The 15,626-nt window shown below is 44.8% G+C and overlaps 1 protein-coding gene across 1 annotated transcript in view; it reads left to right on the forward strand.

Moving 5' to 3' along the window:
* LOC111153674 (solute carrier family 35 member F2) overlaps positions 1-15,626 on the forward strand; it is a 49,105-nt gene that overhangs the window by 16,024 nt on the left and 17,455 nt on the right. The window lies entirely within an intron of this gene.

A 15,626-nucleotide genomic window follows, 5' to 3' on the forward strand; every position in this document is an offset into this window, starting at 1 on the left:
TGGGACAGCAGTTCCTGTCCTTGTCTCTTGACCCGAACAACTTGTCTTCGTTGGTCAAGTCTCAGATGAAGTATCACCTTGTGAGGAAAGCCTCCCACAGAGTCTCACATTAGATTAGGTCCCCTCGTGCCGTTTTTGACAAAACGGATGGACCTCAAGTATGTTACGCTACATGAAATAAGTCTGACTGTTCCGTGTTTTTCTTCGCTGCTGTGTTATGAGCTGTGTGAAGGCGGGGCTGGTCACTTCCCTGTCGTCTGGAGCCTGGCCGTGTCAGGGACCTACTCGGTAGTAAAAAATATTTGCTGGATTGAACAGGATACCGTTAAGAAGATGGTAATAAAAAGGTCACTGTGGGCTGTTGAAGTTGCTGCTGTTGGATGATTTCCCCCAAGCAGATGAGAATTCGCACACATTCTGCTCTCTAGGTAGGAGTCTCTGAGGGGGACAGCAAGGGCTACCCCCGCTCCTCTGAAAACGCACAGGTATAAACTCGATTTGAGCATCCCTGAGACAGATCATCTCCCTCAGACCAGGCTGCCGTGTCGCAGGCGGTGGTGTGGTTTCCCTCACATCCTTTGGGTGACCATTCCCTGTCCCTGCATACTTCTTTCTGCCTGTGTGTGTGTGTGTGTGTGTGTGCGCGCGCGCGTACGAAGGCTCAGTAGCCAACCAAGGCAGGGAGTGCTGACCACTTCAACTAGCGTTCACTTGATTTTCTGCCAAACTCTAATTTTCCAGAAGATTTGATACTGCTAGCTTTCTCTTCTTGGCTGTGGGATGACATTGTGATGATTAAAGTGGACACGTATTACGGAAGGTTGTGTCCTTCATTAGTGCAGACGGTATTGATTAAATTGACTGGAGTGTGTTAGGCTATATTTGCCCACAAAATTCCAAGTAAAATGTAAAATAGTTCTCATTCTATAGGAACCTGTTCTGTGATAACCGAGTCTACAATTATCGCGGACTGTATTTTGTATGGGAAAATACATTATTGAAGTCATATTCAGTGATCGGCTAAAAGGCCAGGCATTTAAAGAAGAGCCGTTGAATGATCTGACCTGCATTTTTGCGGCTTCATCCATTATCATCAAATATGGGTTAGAGAGGAGTGCCTGGCTGGCTCAGTTGTTAAGCATCTGCCTTCGGCTCAGGTCATGATCCCAGGGTCCTGGGATCAAGCCACACATCAGGCTCCCTGCTCAGTGGGGAGCCTGCCTCTCCCTCTCCCACTCCCTCTGCTTGTGTTTCCTCTTTCGCTGTGTTTTTCTCTGTCAAATAAATAAATAAAAATCTTTTAAAAAATGGGTTAAAGAGGGAAGGAAAGGGGATGGGTCCTCTGTTCTGAAGTTATTTTAATTTTTTAAAAAAGATTTATTTGTTTATTTGAGAGAAAGAGCACAAACGAGCCAATGAGAGTGTTGGGGTGGGTTGGGGGAGGGGGGAGAGAGAATCCCAAACAGATTCCTAGCGAGCCTGGAGCCCAGCACAGGGCTCGATTCTAGGACCCTGAGATCATGACCTGAGCCGAAACCAAGAGCAGACACTTAACCGACTTCACCAGCCAGACCTCCTGAAGTTATTTAACAGAGCCATGTAGGAGGGAATGTAGTAGGCTAGCAGATGCACTTTACTTAGTGCTGGGGGTTTGCATTTTGTCCTTGATTCTGCCACTTTTGAACAATGCCAGTTGGGTGACCCGTTTCGCCTCTCCGAGCTTCATTTTGTTCATCTGTCACTCTGCTGGGTCAAAACTTAAAAACAAGAAGGTGCAGGAGCGTTTTTGTAAATGGCAAGGCCCTGTGGAAAACAAAGTCAGATATTCTGATGGGGTCCATTAGCATGAATGTGATAAATAAATAATACCTGGTAATGACGCGTGCCCCACCGGCAAATCCGGGGAGCTTTAAGTCAGCAGTCTGGAATCTCAAGTTGTCTGGACAAAGAGTCCCAGGTCGTAGGAGAGAAGGTGAGCTCTGAATCCAGATAAGCACGAGGATTCAGAACAAGGAGTCAGGAATGCTTCCGATGTTACTCTTCATGCTTGCTTTCTGGTCCTTTCCTGGTTCTTTGAAGAAAAAAAACATAGATTTGGAAAAACAGATTTCTCCTTGTTAGAAAATTTGGTATGCCCAGAATGGATAAAGAAGAAAATAACCAAAAATGTCCTATAATTCAACCTAAATTCTTTGTTAATTTTAAGGTTCACTCAGGCAGTTTGACCCATCAGTCATCGTAGTCATTGACTTCTTATCCCTTCGACTAGCGTACTTTGGCTATAGACCTTCTCTTGTTCCCAGAGAGTCAGAATAGAAAGAAGCAGTTCACGGGCATCTGGGTGGCTCACTCTTGGTTTTGGTTCAGGTCCTGAACCTCAGGGTCATGGGATGGAGCCCCGTGTCGGGCTCCATGCCCAGTGGGGAGTCTACTTGAGATTTTCTCCCTCTCCCTCCCGCTCATTCTCTTTCTCTCTCTCTCAAATAAATAAAATCACCGGGGAAAGAAAAAGAAAGAAACAATTCCAGGAATGAGCCGTTGGGAAGGTCCAGAGGTTGAAGTTCAGACTGGGTGAACATACCTGAGGTATAGTTAAAGTGAGTGGGTGCAATTGGGTGGGTTCCTTGCTGGATTTAGACGGGCGCTAAGCTTGCCCTTCTCTCGGCTTCCGCTGTATTGTTACAGAATACTGAAGACTTGGTTAGCCCCACTCCCCCACCTTGGATCTAAGAAGTTCAATAGGACGTATGGTGAAGATAGTAGAGGAAAGATTTTATCCTCATTTCAGAAGTGTCCTGCTCAATTGTTCTACATAATAATCATAAATACAAGAAAACTTGATGGGTGTTATTTATGGCACCCTTTTTGGAAGAGCTTGCTTCAATGGCTTAGTAAGTATGGGACTGTGGTTTTGGCAAATCTCCACGAACATGCCTCTAGCATTGTGGATAAGAAAGCTGACCTCTGAAACTCTGGATTCTTGTACGTTGCTGGAATATTCCAGTCTTCTGTGTCTGGGACATCACGGTCAGTTCACTTGAGGGGGTCACCAGGCTCTAGATAAGATGATTCTTGCTACTCAAGCTCACATTTATGCCTGAAAATAAATGTATTAATTTAGAATGAGAATTGTTGCTGTCAAATTTGACAGCTGCTCATAGGAAGACCATCCCAACCGAAAAATGTACTTGGGAAACATGAGCTCTGAAGTTGCTTAGTGAATGTAGAACAAAGACAAAAGAAATCACATGTCTATCCACCCCACCGCCCACCTTTATGAGACCCAGACTTCTACTCTCGGTACCTGCCTTCCAATGATGAGTGACTTGTTAAGAGATCAGGGGACCCTTGCTCCTTGATGGGACTGGAGAAACAGATAACTTGCCAAGTTTCCTTTTTCTGGAGTTGATATTGTAAAAGATTTTATTTATTTGAGAGAGAGGAGAGAGAGCACATGCGTGTGTGCAGGCACAGGAACTGGGGCAAGGAAGGGCAGAGGGAGAGGGAGAAGCAGACTCCCCGCTGAGCACAGAACCAGACTTGGGGCTCCATCTCAAGACCCCAAGACCACGACCTAAGCCAAAACCGAGAGTCAGACGCTTAACTGACTGAGCCACCCAGGTGCCCCTTCTGCCCATTTTTTAATTGGATTATTTGGGGTTTTTTTGGATATTGAATTATTCAAGTTCTGTATATATTTTGGATACGAACCCTTTAGGGAATGTATTTCTGTCATCATCTCATTGCCCTGAGGTATTTGTATAGGAAAGGCAGGGTAAATGTTTGTTTCTTACTCTTTATGTGTGAATTTTCAAAATAATGGGTTGCTGGTTCCCTAGCATCCTTCCAAGGTTACCATTGAGTTTTATTTTTATTTTTTATTTTATTTTATTTTTAAAGATTTTATTTATTTATTTGACAGACAGAGATCACAAGTAGGCAGAGAGGCAGGCAGAGAGAGAGGAAGGGAAGCAGGCTCCCTGCTGAGCAGAGAGCCCGACGTGGGGCTCGATCCCAGGACCCTGAGATCATGACCGAAGGCAGAGGCCTAACCCACTGAGCCATCCAGGTGCCCCTATTTTTATTTTTTTAAAGATTTTTTGTTTATTATTTTATAGAGAGAGAGGCAGGGAGAGAGCACACGCAGGGGGAGGGACAAAGGGAGAGGGAAAGAATCTCCAGCAGATCCCTACTGAGCGAGGAGCCCGATGCAGGGCTGGATCTCGTGACCCTGAGATCAGGACCTGAGCCAAAACCAAGAGTCGGACACTTAACCGACTGAGCCACCCAGGCACTCCATGAGTTTTATTATTATTTTTTTAAATTTTAAGCTTTGCTTATTAATTCATGGATTTAAACGTATTTGAGGTATTTCGGTCCATTGCAATTCTTTTGATGTTCAGAATGTCTTTTTGTCATGACGCCACTAGTGTTTTGCTCACTTTATTGCCATCCAGTGTGACAAGATAGTCTAGGCTTATTTTATATGTTTCTTCCCCCAAATCTGAAATCAGTTCTCCAAGGTGCCCTAGTTTTTTTTAGTGGGAAATCACATTTAGACGCCATATCTAGGCACGAAGAATGTTCAAGATTGTTGGTCGGTCATTGTTTCAGGCTGGCTTTTCAGTGGACAGATAGGAATTATGTATCTTTAAAATACATAAAATACAGTACAAGTTAATTCTAATTTTCAGTAGGGTTCAGAACAATAAGGGGTTTTACCTCACCCTGTTCAATCTCACATCTTCATCTCCTTTTCCTCCACTATAAACCAGTGCATCAGGATCATTTTTCTTTTTTCTTTCCTGACCTGTAGATGACTTTGAAAACAGTTTTGATTTTATCTTTACACATAAAAATAACAAACACAGGTCAGCGTTAGCATTCCATACTCCTTTTGCTCCGCATTTGCTTTTTAAAGTAGATCCTGGCCATCACTTCATAGCAGTTGGTAGAAATGTTTGCCTGGCTTTTTATAGCCCACGGTACTCTTTTCTGTTTATTTGGGTGGTTCCCTATTGGTAGGCATTTAGGTTTTTTCTTTAGTCCTTTATTGTTATAGATAGTCGTGTAATGAATAGCCTGTATGTAGGCCTTTTGTATTTTTGCCAGAGGGTCTTGGTGAGAGACCACTAGAAGTAAAATTCCCCAGGCTGTGTCCCCCAGTAAGGATTGTGTCATTTTGCTTTGTTACCAGCAACAGTCAGAAGTACCACTAAGCCTTTTGAAGTGTCACAGATTGTGTCCAGACTGCCATCATTTGTTCCGTGGATTTCTAGAATTGAGAGAACTCCGACCTGGAAGCCCTTCTCTAGAGCTCTGCTCCTCAAAGTGTGGTCCGTGGACCAGAAACCCAGGCATCACCGAGAGCTGGTGTGAAGTGCAGATCTCAGGCTTCTCTCCAAATGTATTGAATCACAATGTGCAATTTTTTTTTTTTTTAAGATTTTATTTACTTGAGAGAGGGAGAGTAGGAACATGAGTGGGGAGCGGGGGCCGAGGGAGAGGGAGAAGCAGACTCCTTGCTGAGTAGAGAGCTGGACGCGGGATCGATGTGAGGACCCTGAGATCATGACCGGAGCTGAGGGCAGAGGCTTAACCCACTGAGCCACCCAGGCACCCCCAGAATGTGCAATTTAACAAGATCTTCAGGTGTTCACATCACATTAAGATTTGAGAAGCACCAGTCTGGAGTTGTGGTCTTCTGTGTGATAGCTCCTAGCCACATGTGGCGACTTAAATCAGAATGAATTACACTGAGTAACTACAGTAGAAACTTCAGGTCTTCATTCAACACTCCTAGCCCCATTTCAGATGCTCAGTAGCTCCTTCTCAAACATTTCCGTCACTGCAGTAACGCCACTGCGCAGTGTTGGTCTGTGGCTACTCTAGCCATTTATGGCTATTTTAATTTAAATTGAAATTATGTAACATTCAAAATTCAGTTCCTCATTTACTTTAGCCCTGTTGCAAGTGCTTGTTTGCTCCATATGGCCGGAGGCGACTCTACTGAATGGTGCATATACAGAACATTTTCATCATCGCAGAAACTTCTGTTGGACAGTTCTGGGCAGAAGGGTTCCAAAAGGCTGGGTGAGCCAGAGGAACAAGGGAAAGAAAATTTACTGAGTGCCTAAGGCGGTGGGTACTTTTCTATGGGTTGCATTAATTAGCCCTTAAACCCAAACAAGTGGTTTTACACCCATTAAAATAAAGAAACAGGGGTCGTCTGGATGGCATAGTCGGCTGAACATCTGACTCTTGGTTTTGGCTCAGGTCCTGATCACGTGGTTTGTGAGATCGAGTCCCGCCTTGGGCTCTGCACCCAGCGGGGAGTCAGCTTGGATTCTCTGTCTCTCACTATCCCTCCGACCCTGCCCTCCATTTGTGTGCGTGCTCTCTCTCAAATAAATAAATAAATCTTTTAAAAAAAGTAAAAAAAGAAAGTTTTGAAACACCAGTTGAACTTCATAACACTAATAAGGGGTGGGCTTAAACATTCTGATTCAAAGTCTAGGGTTCTCTCCATGGTGCTCACAAGGAATTCTTCCCTAAAGATCACACCTGGGGTACAATCTCCACCAGCCTTTTATGGAACAAAACATGAAGTGGAAAACGTGTGTCAGCACCTGTTTCTCTTCTCTTTCATGTTTCAAATTTAAAGCTAGACCCCAGTGTTCTCTAATTGCTGTGCTCGTGTTATTGCCACTCTCACGTTGCTTGAGTTCCTCTCTCGGTGTCTCCTAACTGCAGTATTTGTCTCCCTTGCATTTTAATGTTACAGGATCTCATCTAACATTACCACATCTCAAGAACTAATTGCGTGTAGTCACTAATCTAATAAACATTTACTGAGCATCAACTCTGCGTAAGACATAATCTAGTGGGGGGAAAAGAAAACACATTTCCTTCCCTTACTTGCCTTCGTTTTAAGGTAATGATATATCCTAGTACACTTTCTAGTCTTTGAAATTTGGCTTCTGTGGCCTTGAATATGCCTTTTTACATGAGACTGTGGGTTCTTCCAAAGCGCTAGCTCCTTGTGTCTATTAGAAGGTCATGATGCAGTAATGGCTAAATTTTTGAATCCTAGAAATGTAGATATGGAAGGAAGATAACCTGTCATCAAGGCTGCTTCTCACTATGTAAAGAAATACTATTTATTTTCTAGCTTGCTGCCAATATCATTTTAAATGCTCTAGTAATAGACACTGGATGATCTTTATGCTAAGGCTGAGGACTTGGTCTAAATGAGTATTTCTTCTCAGCATTGTAATAGGATTTTTATAGAGGGGCTGGAGGTTACTGTTCTCTACAAGGTATTTACAGGTGACAGATGTGATGGATTTTAAAATCTCCCCAAGGAAGCTGGGCTCCGTACAAGCCTCTTAGCCCTAGTATGAAATCCTGCCTTTAGCTGACAGTGTGCAACCCAGCAGCACAGATTTATTGAGACATAAAGTGAAGAAAAATGTGTGATTTGCATTCCAGCAGTGCATTTTAATCACTCATTTGGAACTCTTTTTTTTTCCTTCAAATAAAAGGAAGAGAAAAACTCAATGGTTTGCCATCCTCATTGTATAATAATTAGACTCACCCAGGGGGCTATTTAAATAGACTGATAATGGGACCTGACTTCCCCACTTTCCTAAGAATCTGACTCAACTGGTTTGGGCTGAAGTCAGGTTTGTTTGTTCTTTTTTTTTTTTTTCAAACCCTCCAATGATTTTTTAAAAAATGTACACTTAAGCAGAGAACTGATGGTCGACTTTATTGCCTGTTAAGAAGAGCTAAAGAAATGAATCAATCTGATCTTTGTGTCTCATGTATATTTTATGTAAAACTAGTGTTTGAAGTAGGCAAGAACCCATATAGCTTTTTCTTCATTCCCGAATCTTCCTGGAAATTGTTGACTTTTCTGACCCATCCTGGGAACCTTCGCTGGGCAATCTGGGTCCTTGCTTCCCCTTGACCACAGACCCAGCTCGACACTGACACTTTCCATCTTGTTGTGGTTCTGTGTGGTGAGGTCCTTCTCCTCCGCCAGACAGAAAGCTCCTTATTATGTTTAAAAATGACCAGTGTCCCGTTAAGCACTTACGTGGTAGGCACTGTGTTCATCATGGAAGAGACAAATGTCCCTGTCCTCTTGGAGTAGAGAGCTGGAGAAGAGGAGACCCCAAGCAGTGTGGTAGGTGTTACAATAGAGGGGTGTGGTGTTTTTTCCAGGCGCAAAGCTTGAGCCCCCTATCTGGTCTGGGTAGAATGGGATATAGGACCAATAAATACACAGGCCTTTTAAATTCTAAATCCCTTTCTCTTGGCATGTGTTAGGCACCCAACAGACTTCAGTAAATACACGACTGAACACACGAATAAGAGAAGATAGAAGATAGGAGTTCCATTAACAAGTGTGTGCATGAGTATTTTGGAATGGAAGGGATATTAAGATACGTGCTTTTAAGTTTTCTGGAAGAAGGAAGCGGGGAGATAAAATGCTTTAAAACTCTTTTCTTCTCTCCGTCCTTAAATTCTTTTTTTTTTAAAAGATATTTATTTATTTATTTACTTGAGAGAGAGCTAGAGAGAGAAAGAGAGAGAGAGAGAACATGAATAGGGGGAGGGGCAGCAGGAGAAGCAGACTCCCTGCCGAGCTGGGAGCGCCATGTGGGGCTCAATCCCAGAACCCTGGGATCATGACCTGAGCTGAAGGCAGATGCTTAACTGACTGAACCATTGGGGCTACCTAAATTCTTAAATTCATGTAATATACTCAAGTAGTAATGCGGTCAGAAGTGACCTTCATTTATCTTCCACCTGCCTTCCCACCCTACCCCCGAGTGACTGACAACTCCTGTCCGCTCTGTTTTCCGGGGGCCTGGCTCCCCCAGCAGAAGCCACCTTGGGTAACGTGTCTTGGAGTTGGAGCCATGTCCTACCTTTGAAGTTCACTGCAGTGGAGGTTCCGTTTGAAAAACCGGGACGGGATATACCCCATGGTTTGATGCACATTGTTTCTGGCGGCTTCCCTTAGAAAGGAACGGGTTTTGTTACGGTTTGGAGAATCCCCGTGCTCAGGTCAGAACTCTCGTGAACCAGGACCTTGTGGTGAAATGCAAATGCTTTCATGTGAAGCCATAGTAACAAAAATTGTTCTGAGGCCTTTGGTATCTCTCTTGAAGAGTCTGGATACTTTTTCTCTTCTTTCTCGTGTTCAACGCCCACCTCCTTCAGGTTCTCAGCTTCTCCCTCTTTCCCTAGTGCTCTCTCTCTCTCCCTCCCAGTCTCTCCCTCCCAATCTCTCCCTCCCAGTCTCCCTCCCGCTCCCAGTCTCTCTCTTCCCCTCTCTCCCTGTCTCATGCTCTCTTGCTTCTCCATTATAGATGAGGTCATTATGATTTGGAGCCAAGAGTAGTGCATTCCTGTAACTTTAAATCTCCCTACTCAATTTGCGACTTTTTTTTGGTTGTTGTTGTAGAGGATGGTGATACTTTATAGTTGGAGGACAGCTTGCTTAATTGTGCTATTTTAGATGGCAAATGAGAGCTCACCAGAGGAATTTTGTCAATTTGCGAACAGGGCTTAGTGCTTCCAGACTTCCGTCCTCGCTTATTTCAAATGTGTCATTGCTCTTGAGTCCATTATGGGATGTGAAAAATGGTCTGAATTTGGTTAGGTTATGGGCCACTTGGTTAGCTCCCTGGGGCCTTGTAGTTTGGACACCCAGGTCCCCGCTGATGGACAGGGAAGCAGGGCTCATTCTGGTAGCAGAGAGAGCAGCCTAGATCCTTTCCGGGCAGCGAGGCGGGGATCCTTTGAAGAATGGGTTTTCTGGTATTAGCTCTCTTATTAAGTCATGACGGAGAAGGGAAGAAGGGTGTAGAGAGGGGTGTGGGGCGGGGAGTGAGGAGAAGGAGATACAGAAATTAGGAAGATACCAACATCGAGGGATGATCTCACTGTTATCCCAAGACCACGTGCTGTGGGGGGGAACAGCAGGTATTTGTGACCGGAAAACTTGGGCATCCACTCGGCTTCTCTATCATCTTGGGTAAAACTCTTCCTTCTTCCTGGATCACAGTCTTTTCAACTAAAAAAAGGGGGAGGTGTTAGCACCAAAGTTCTGTACTTCGGAGACTTTCTTCCAAGGAGGAGAGGAGACCTTTCCCTAGGTCCTTTCCTATAAGCAGATTTGAACCCCTGATCAGTCTTTTAATGGCTGAGAGCACTGACTTCCTCTGCCTTCTCGTGGCTGTACGGCTGTGGCTGAGTCACGCAGCCCCTCCGAGTCTCGGTTTCCTCCCCCATAGCGGGAGGGCGGTCGTACTTTTCTCCGGTCGCGGTGAGGGTTACGTGGAGAACGTGTCCTGTGCAGCGATATCAGCTGAACGACGAAGTACGGGAGAGCTGGGACCGTTGCTTCGTGCAGGTGTCCTTCCTTGCGTGATTCCTGAGGGAGTACGGAGCCGGGGACAGTGACACAGAATGAATGAATACACTTTCCCACTTTTTGGCTTTGGCTCTTTGACTTCAGTCATCTCCTGGTGCTCTAGGCAGACCAAGTAGCGAATTTCTTTTGTTTAGCCTAAAATCTAGAATCAGTGTCTCCTTTAGAAAGACGTGAGCACAAGAGGAAGAGGTTGGAACCCTGGCGTCGTTTGCCTCATCAGCGGGTGACGGGCGCAGCCTCCCTAGAAAGACTCCTACCCTTGTGGGAGCAAGTCCTGAGCTCCTTGCTCACCTGACTTAAAGTGTCCTTCCAGAGCCTGAAAAACGTCTTTGCATCTGGCCAGTGACTGATACCGTTCTTCCCCTTGAAGGGTAGGGATCCTGCACTTCCTTCCTTTCGAGAGTAACAGAGTAAACAACAAGTGGTAAGAGAACCTTTCAAGGGGCACCGAGCAAAACAAAATGGATGATGCTTCTGTGAGCTTAAGAGCAGCCGTTCCACTCTGAGATGTTTCTCCAGAGCCAAGGATTCCTTTAAACTTCGTGCAACAAACAGGAAGTCATTCTATTTGCAGGATACCCTGAGTAGTCCCTGCCAGGCCATCCCAAGAGCTTAGGTCCCGCCATCCTGAGATTATGTATTAGCATATCAGCAACACGCCTGCAGCAGTTTGCTAAGAACCGGAAAAACTCTTAGATAAGTCGGGGGAGACAGTATGCAAGAATGTTTGTGGAGGCATTATTTATAAGAGCTCACACACACACACACACACACACACACACACACACCTTAGAATACAACCTAAGTATCAAGAAGGGAATGGAGAAAGTGATAGGATCATGTACTAGGAAGGAATGAACCAGAACTAGCCTGTGGACATGGATGACTCTTGTACACTGTTGATCAAAATAGCAAGTTGCAACAAAACTGTACTTACGTGTTATGCTGTTTATATAAAATTTTAAAACAAGCAGAGCAGTGCTGTTTATTGCTTAGGGATATTCGCATAAATATTAAAATACAGGGAAATGCATGGCATAGATAGATGCCCAGTTCTGGGCAGCTGGTTACCTCCGAGAGCTGAGGCTGGGGCGAGCCGGATGGGGATGTGTCCATGTTGCCAATATTTTGTTCCCAGGCTCCCTGGTAGATACATCCATGTGTGTTGGCTATACATTATACTTTGTTTTATGTCGAGTATCTTATAGAAGTTTAAAAAAGCAATAATTAAAGCTGTGAGAGAGTAGTCCCCAGTGAGACCGGCAAAGGGAATTTGGGGTCAGATGGATGGGGTGCACTGCAGGCCATTTTAAGGCTTGGCTTTCATTTAGGGATGAAGGGATCCTTGCTGAGAGATTTCAGGAAGGGTGGGGGTGATCCCCTTAACATTCCATTAACATTTGGAACATTGACTCCTGCTAGGGAGTAGAGATTGGATCCATGGAGAGTGGTGCAGTTAGGAGAAATTTGCTACAGCCCGAATGGGAGAGCACTTTCTCTTTAAAATGCTGTCTTCTCCTGCTTCCAGAATGGTCTTCCTCCCTTGTTCTCTCCCTCTTCTCTGGACATGCCTCTCCATCCCTATCTCTAATTCCCTTTCTTCCTCTGGCTCCTTAGTGTTGCTGTTTCCCAGAATGTTTGTTTGTTTGTTTCTTTCTTTCTTTCTTTAAAATCTCTTTATTTATTTATTTATTTTTAATGTATATGTCTTAGCATTATTTATATTCCAACTTCAGTTGCCATCTCTATGCTTTTAATTCTCAAATTTATTTCTGCAACCCAGTCCTTCCTCCCGGCTCTCAACTGTCTACTGGATATTTTTTCCTTGACCGTCTCATAATTACACAAACTCCAGCATGTCCAAATGGAGTTATTCTCTTTTCCAGATGTGCCTTTTTCCTGCTGCCATTGGGGTCTTGGCTAACCATATTGTGATCTGTCCAGCTGTCTGATCTAGAAAACCGGGTACTCTTCTAGACTCTGCTCTCTGTCAACTTTCCTCTTTAACTGGTTTTCATGTGAGGCATTAAGGGTAAGGTTTTGGTGCTATGTGCTATGACATATTTAGGGACCCAGGAATGCTCAGTCACTGATGTGCTGGTCACTTCACTCCCTCCTATTCAGAAGATCTCAGTGATCTCACCCCCAGCAAGATAAGATGCCAACTTTAGAGTGTTGGACCCAAGGCCCGTGTTGATCTGGCTTGTGTGGACTCTTCCTGCCTTCATCTGCTGCCATTTTCCTCTTTTCACCTTCTTTGCAGCTACACCAACCCACTTGAAATCCCTGAATGTGCCCTACTGTTTTAGGGCTCTGTGCCTTAGTGTATGCTGTTCCTTCTGCTTAGCATGCCTTTTCTTGCTGTGCTTGTCTGGTGAACTCTTGAAGTTTTGTAAGCCAGCGCATTATAGCACTTGTCTTGTCCTAATTCCTGGTTTACATTCCTGTTTATTCCTAGTAGACTCTGAACCTCTGAGGCACAGAGTGTGTCTCTTAAGGGTTTTTTGTTTCTGTTATTTTTATTTTTATTTGAGAGAGAGAGAGAGAGCAAGCGCATGTATGAACGGCCAGAGGAGCCGAAGAAGAGGGACAGAGTCTTAAGCAGGCTCCATGCTCAGTGTGGAGCCGGACGTGGGGCTTGATCCCACTACCCTGAGATCATGCCCTGAGTTGAAATCAAGTCGGACACTTCACCGACCGAGCCACCCGGGCGCCCCTTGGATTTTCTCTTCTTGTCCTGACACATGGCAAAGACTCTTCCAGTATGTTCACTTAGGCTTGACTCACCCAGCAAGCTTCCCTTTTGTTTTTGGGCCCCTGGGCTAGGATTGTTTGAGTTAGTTGCAAATTACTGAAATAAACATTCCAGGGGGAAAAATACATTGTAAACTCTTAGAACAGATATTCTTTGTCTTCAGCTGCAGTTTTGGTATTTTCTACTTTGCTTCTGAGCAACACTGGAAGGATTTATAGGAACATTTTGAATAAAGGCGGTTCTCAGTCCTGTTTCCTGATCCTTCCAGGAGCTGTCTTTACTATCTCCTTTCAGTTTCTTTTTGGTCAGTCTTCAAGTTTTCATTCACACTGCCTTCTGCTCATCTCCCAGATATGTTTAAACTTCCATGTTTCATGAGATGATAATAATAATAAATAATATAATAATAATTATATAATAATAAATAATAATAAACCTGTCTTCAAATGCTGTGTATTCTTCAAACTCTTTCCTTATTTCTGTTCTCCTTTTCATTATTAAAAACAAAAACAAAAACAGTTATTTCTGCTTGATGCATTCAGTGGCTCATAATCTATGCACCCCACCCACCGGAATCTGACTTTAGGCATTCCCACTAGCCAAAAGCTTTCTTTGAAAGCGATGAGAAACTTCCAGCTTGCCAGTCCAACTCTGTCTCTTTAGCCATAAGGCCGCCCCTTCTCTCTGTAGTTTTTGATACTATCATATTGATGATCTCTTCCTTTTAAAAAAAGTGTTTCCGGGGCGCCTGGGTGGCTCAGTGGGTTAAGCCGCTGCCTTCGGCTCAGGTCACGATCTCAGAGTCCTGGGATCAAGCCCCGCATCGGGCTCTCTGCTCTCTAGGGGAGCCTGCTTCCTCCTCTCTCTCTGCCTGCCTCTCTGCCTGCTTGTGATCTCTCTGTCAAATAAAAAAAAATAAAAAAAAAAAAAAGTGTTTCCACTTTTAGCTTCTGTATCACGGCATTCCCATAATTTCTAGTTTTTCTCTGACTCTTGGGTTTCACTGGAAAACTAGAGAAGTGTCTTATATTTGGAGGTACCATAAATTTGAGCGTATATGATAATTTCTTTATCCATTTACATTCATTCAACACATACTTAACTGAGGGACAGCAAAGCGCCAGGCCCTGGATGTGTAGTGGAGAGAAAACAGATGTGGTCTAACTTTATGCAGTCCAGAGTTTCAACTTTGTTATCTGTTACCGGGTAACACATTGTCGCAGACTTTGTGACCTTTGTAAGACACAGGTGTTGGGGATCAGGCATCAGGGCGAGGTCTAGCTCTGCCCTTGGCTTAGGGGCCTCTCACTAGGCTGCAGTCATGGTGTCTGCCAGGGCTGGCGACCCAGCTGCGGCCTCCAGCGGGGACAGATCTGCTTCTAAGCTCACGAGGACATTAGCAAGTTTCCTTTCCTTGCCGACGCGTGGGCTGATGTTTCCGGTTCCTTGCTGGGGTTTGGCCAGAACGCACCTTCAGTTCCTTTCCACGTGGGTCTTTCATGTTTCATGGGATCCAGCAGGGGAGAGAGTAGAGTTGACTTGCAAGATGGAAGTGATGACGTTAGGAATATGTTCGTGGAAATGACATCCCATTACTTGTACTGTATTCCAGTGGTTAGAAGCAAGTCACAGGTCCTGCCCACACTCAGGAGGAGATCACCCAGGGCAAAGCTACCAGGAAGCAGAGACTCCCTGGGGACCTTCTTAGAGTCCTCCTGTCACAAACCTCTTCCTGTTTTTCCTGGTATCTGCCCAGTCATTTATTCTACAAACCCTAACCCTAGGCAGCTCAGATGGTTGAACGTCCCACTCTTGGTTTTGGCTCAGGTCATTGTCTCAGGGTCGTGGGATCGAGCCCCATGGCGGGCTCTGCACTCAGCTCAGAGTCTGCTTAAGATTCTCTCTCCATCTATCCCTCTCTACCCTGTGCTCGCTCGTTTTCACTCTCCCTGCCCTCTCAAATAAATAAATAAAATCTTAAAAAAAAAAGAAAGAAAGAAACCCAGAGATCATTTTCAATACTTCCCCCTGAGGTTTCACGGGCTGCTGGGTTCTCTACATTCTGCCCCTGTGGCACCTTTCACACCGTCCTCTACTTTCCACTGACGGTGACGTGGTTTCGTTGGTTGTTAAGACGCTTCTTTCTTTAAATGCCAAAAGGTAGAGTCTGGGTCTTATTCTTCTCTGAATCCAAAGTGTCAGCCGCTAGCGTGATTCAGAGTCCTGGCTGCACACTGGAATAACCTGGGAAGCTTGGCGCATCATCCACTCCTGGGACCCCGACGCCTGGGACCCACTGCCAGAGACAAGGATGTGGTCGGTCCATCCAGGCGCAGCTGAACATTGGCATTCACAGTCTCCATGATTCAGGGGTGCTGGGTGGCCCAGTCGGTTACTGTCGGACTCTTGATTTCCACTCAA

Source organism: Enhydra lutris, unplaced genomic scaffold (assembly GCF_002288905.1).
Source record: "Enhydra lutris kenyoni isolate GAN:26980312 unplaced genomic scaffold, ASM228890v2 scaffoldscaffold34, whole genome shotgun sequence".
In the NCBI taxonomy this organism is placed as follows: domain Eukaryota; kingdom Metazoa; phylum Chordata; class Mammalia; order Carnivora; family Mustelidae; genus Enhydra; species Enhydra lutris.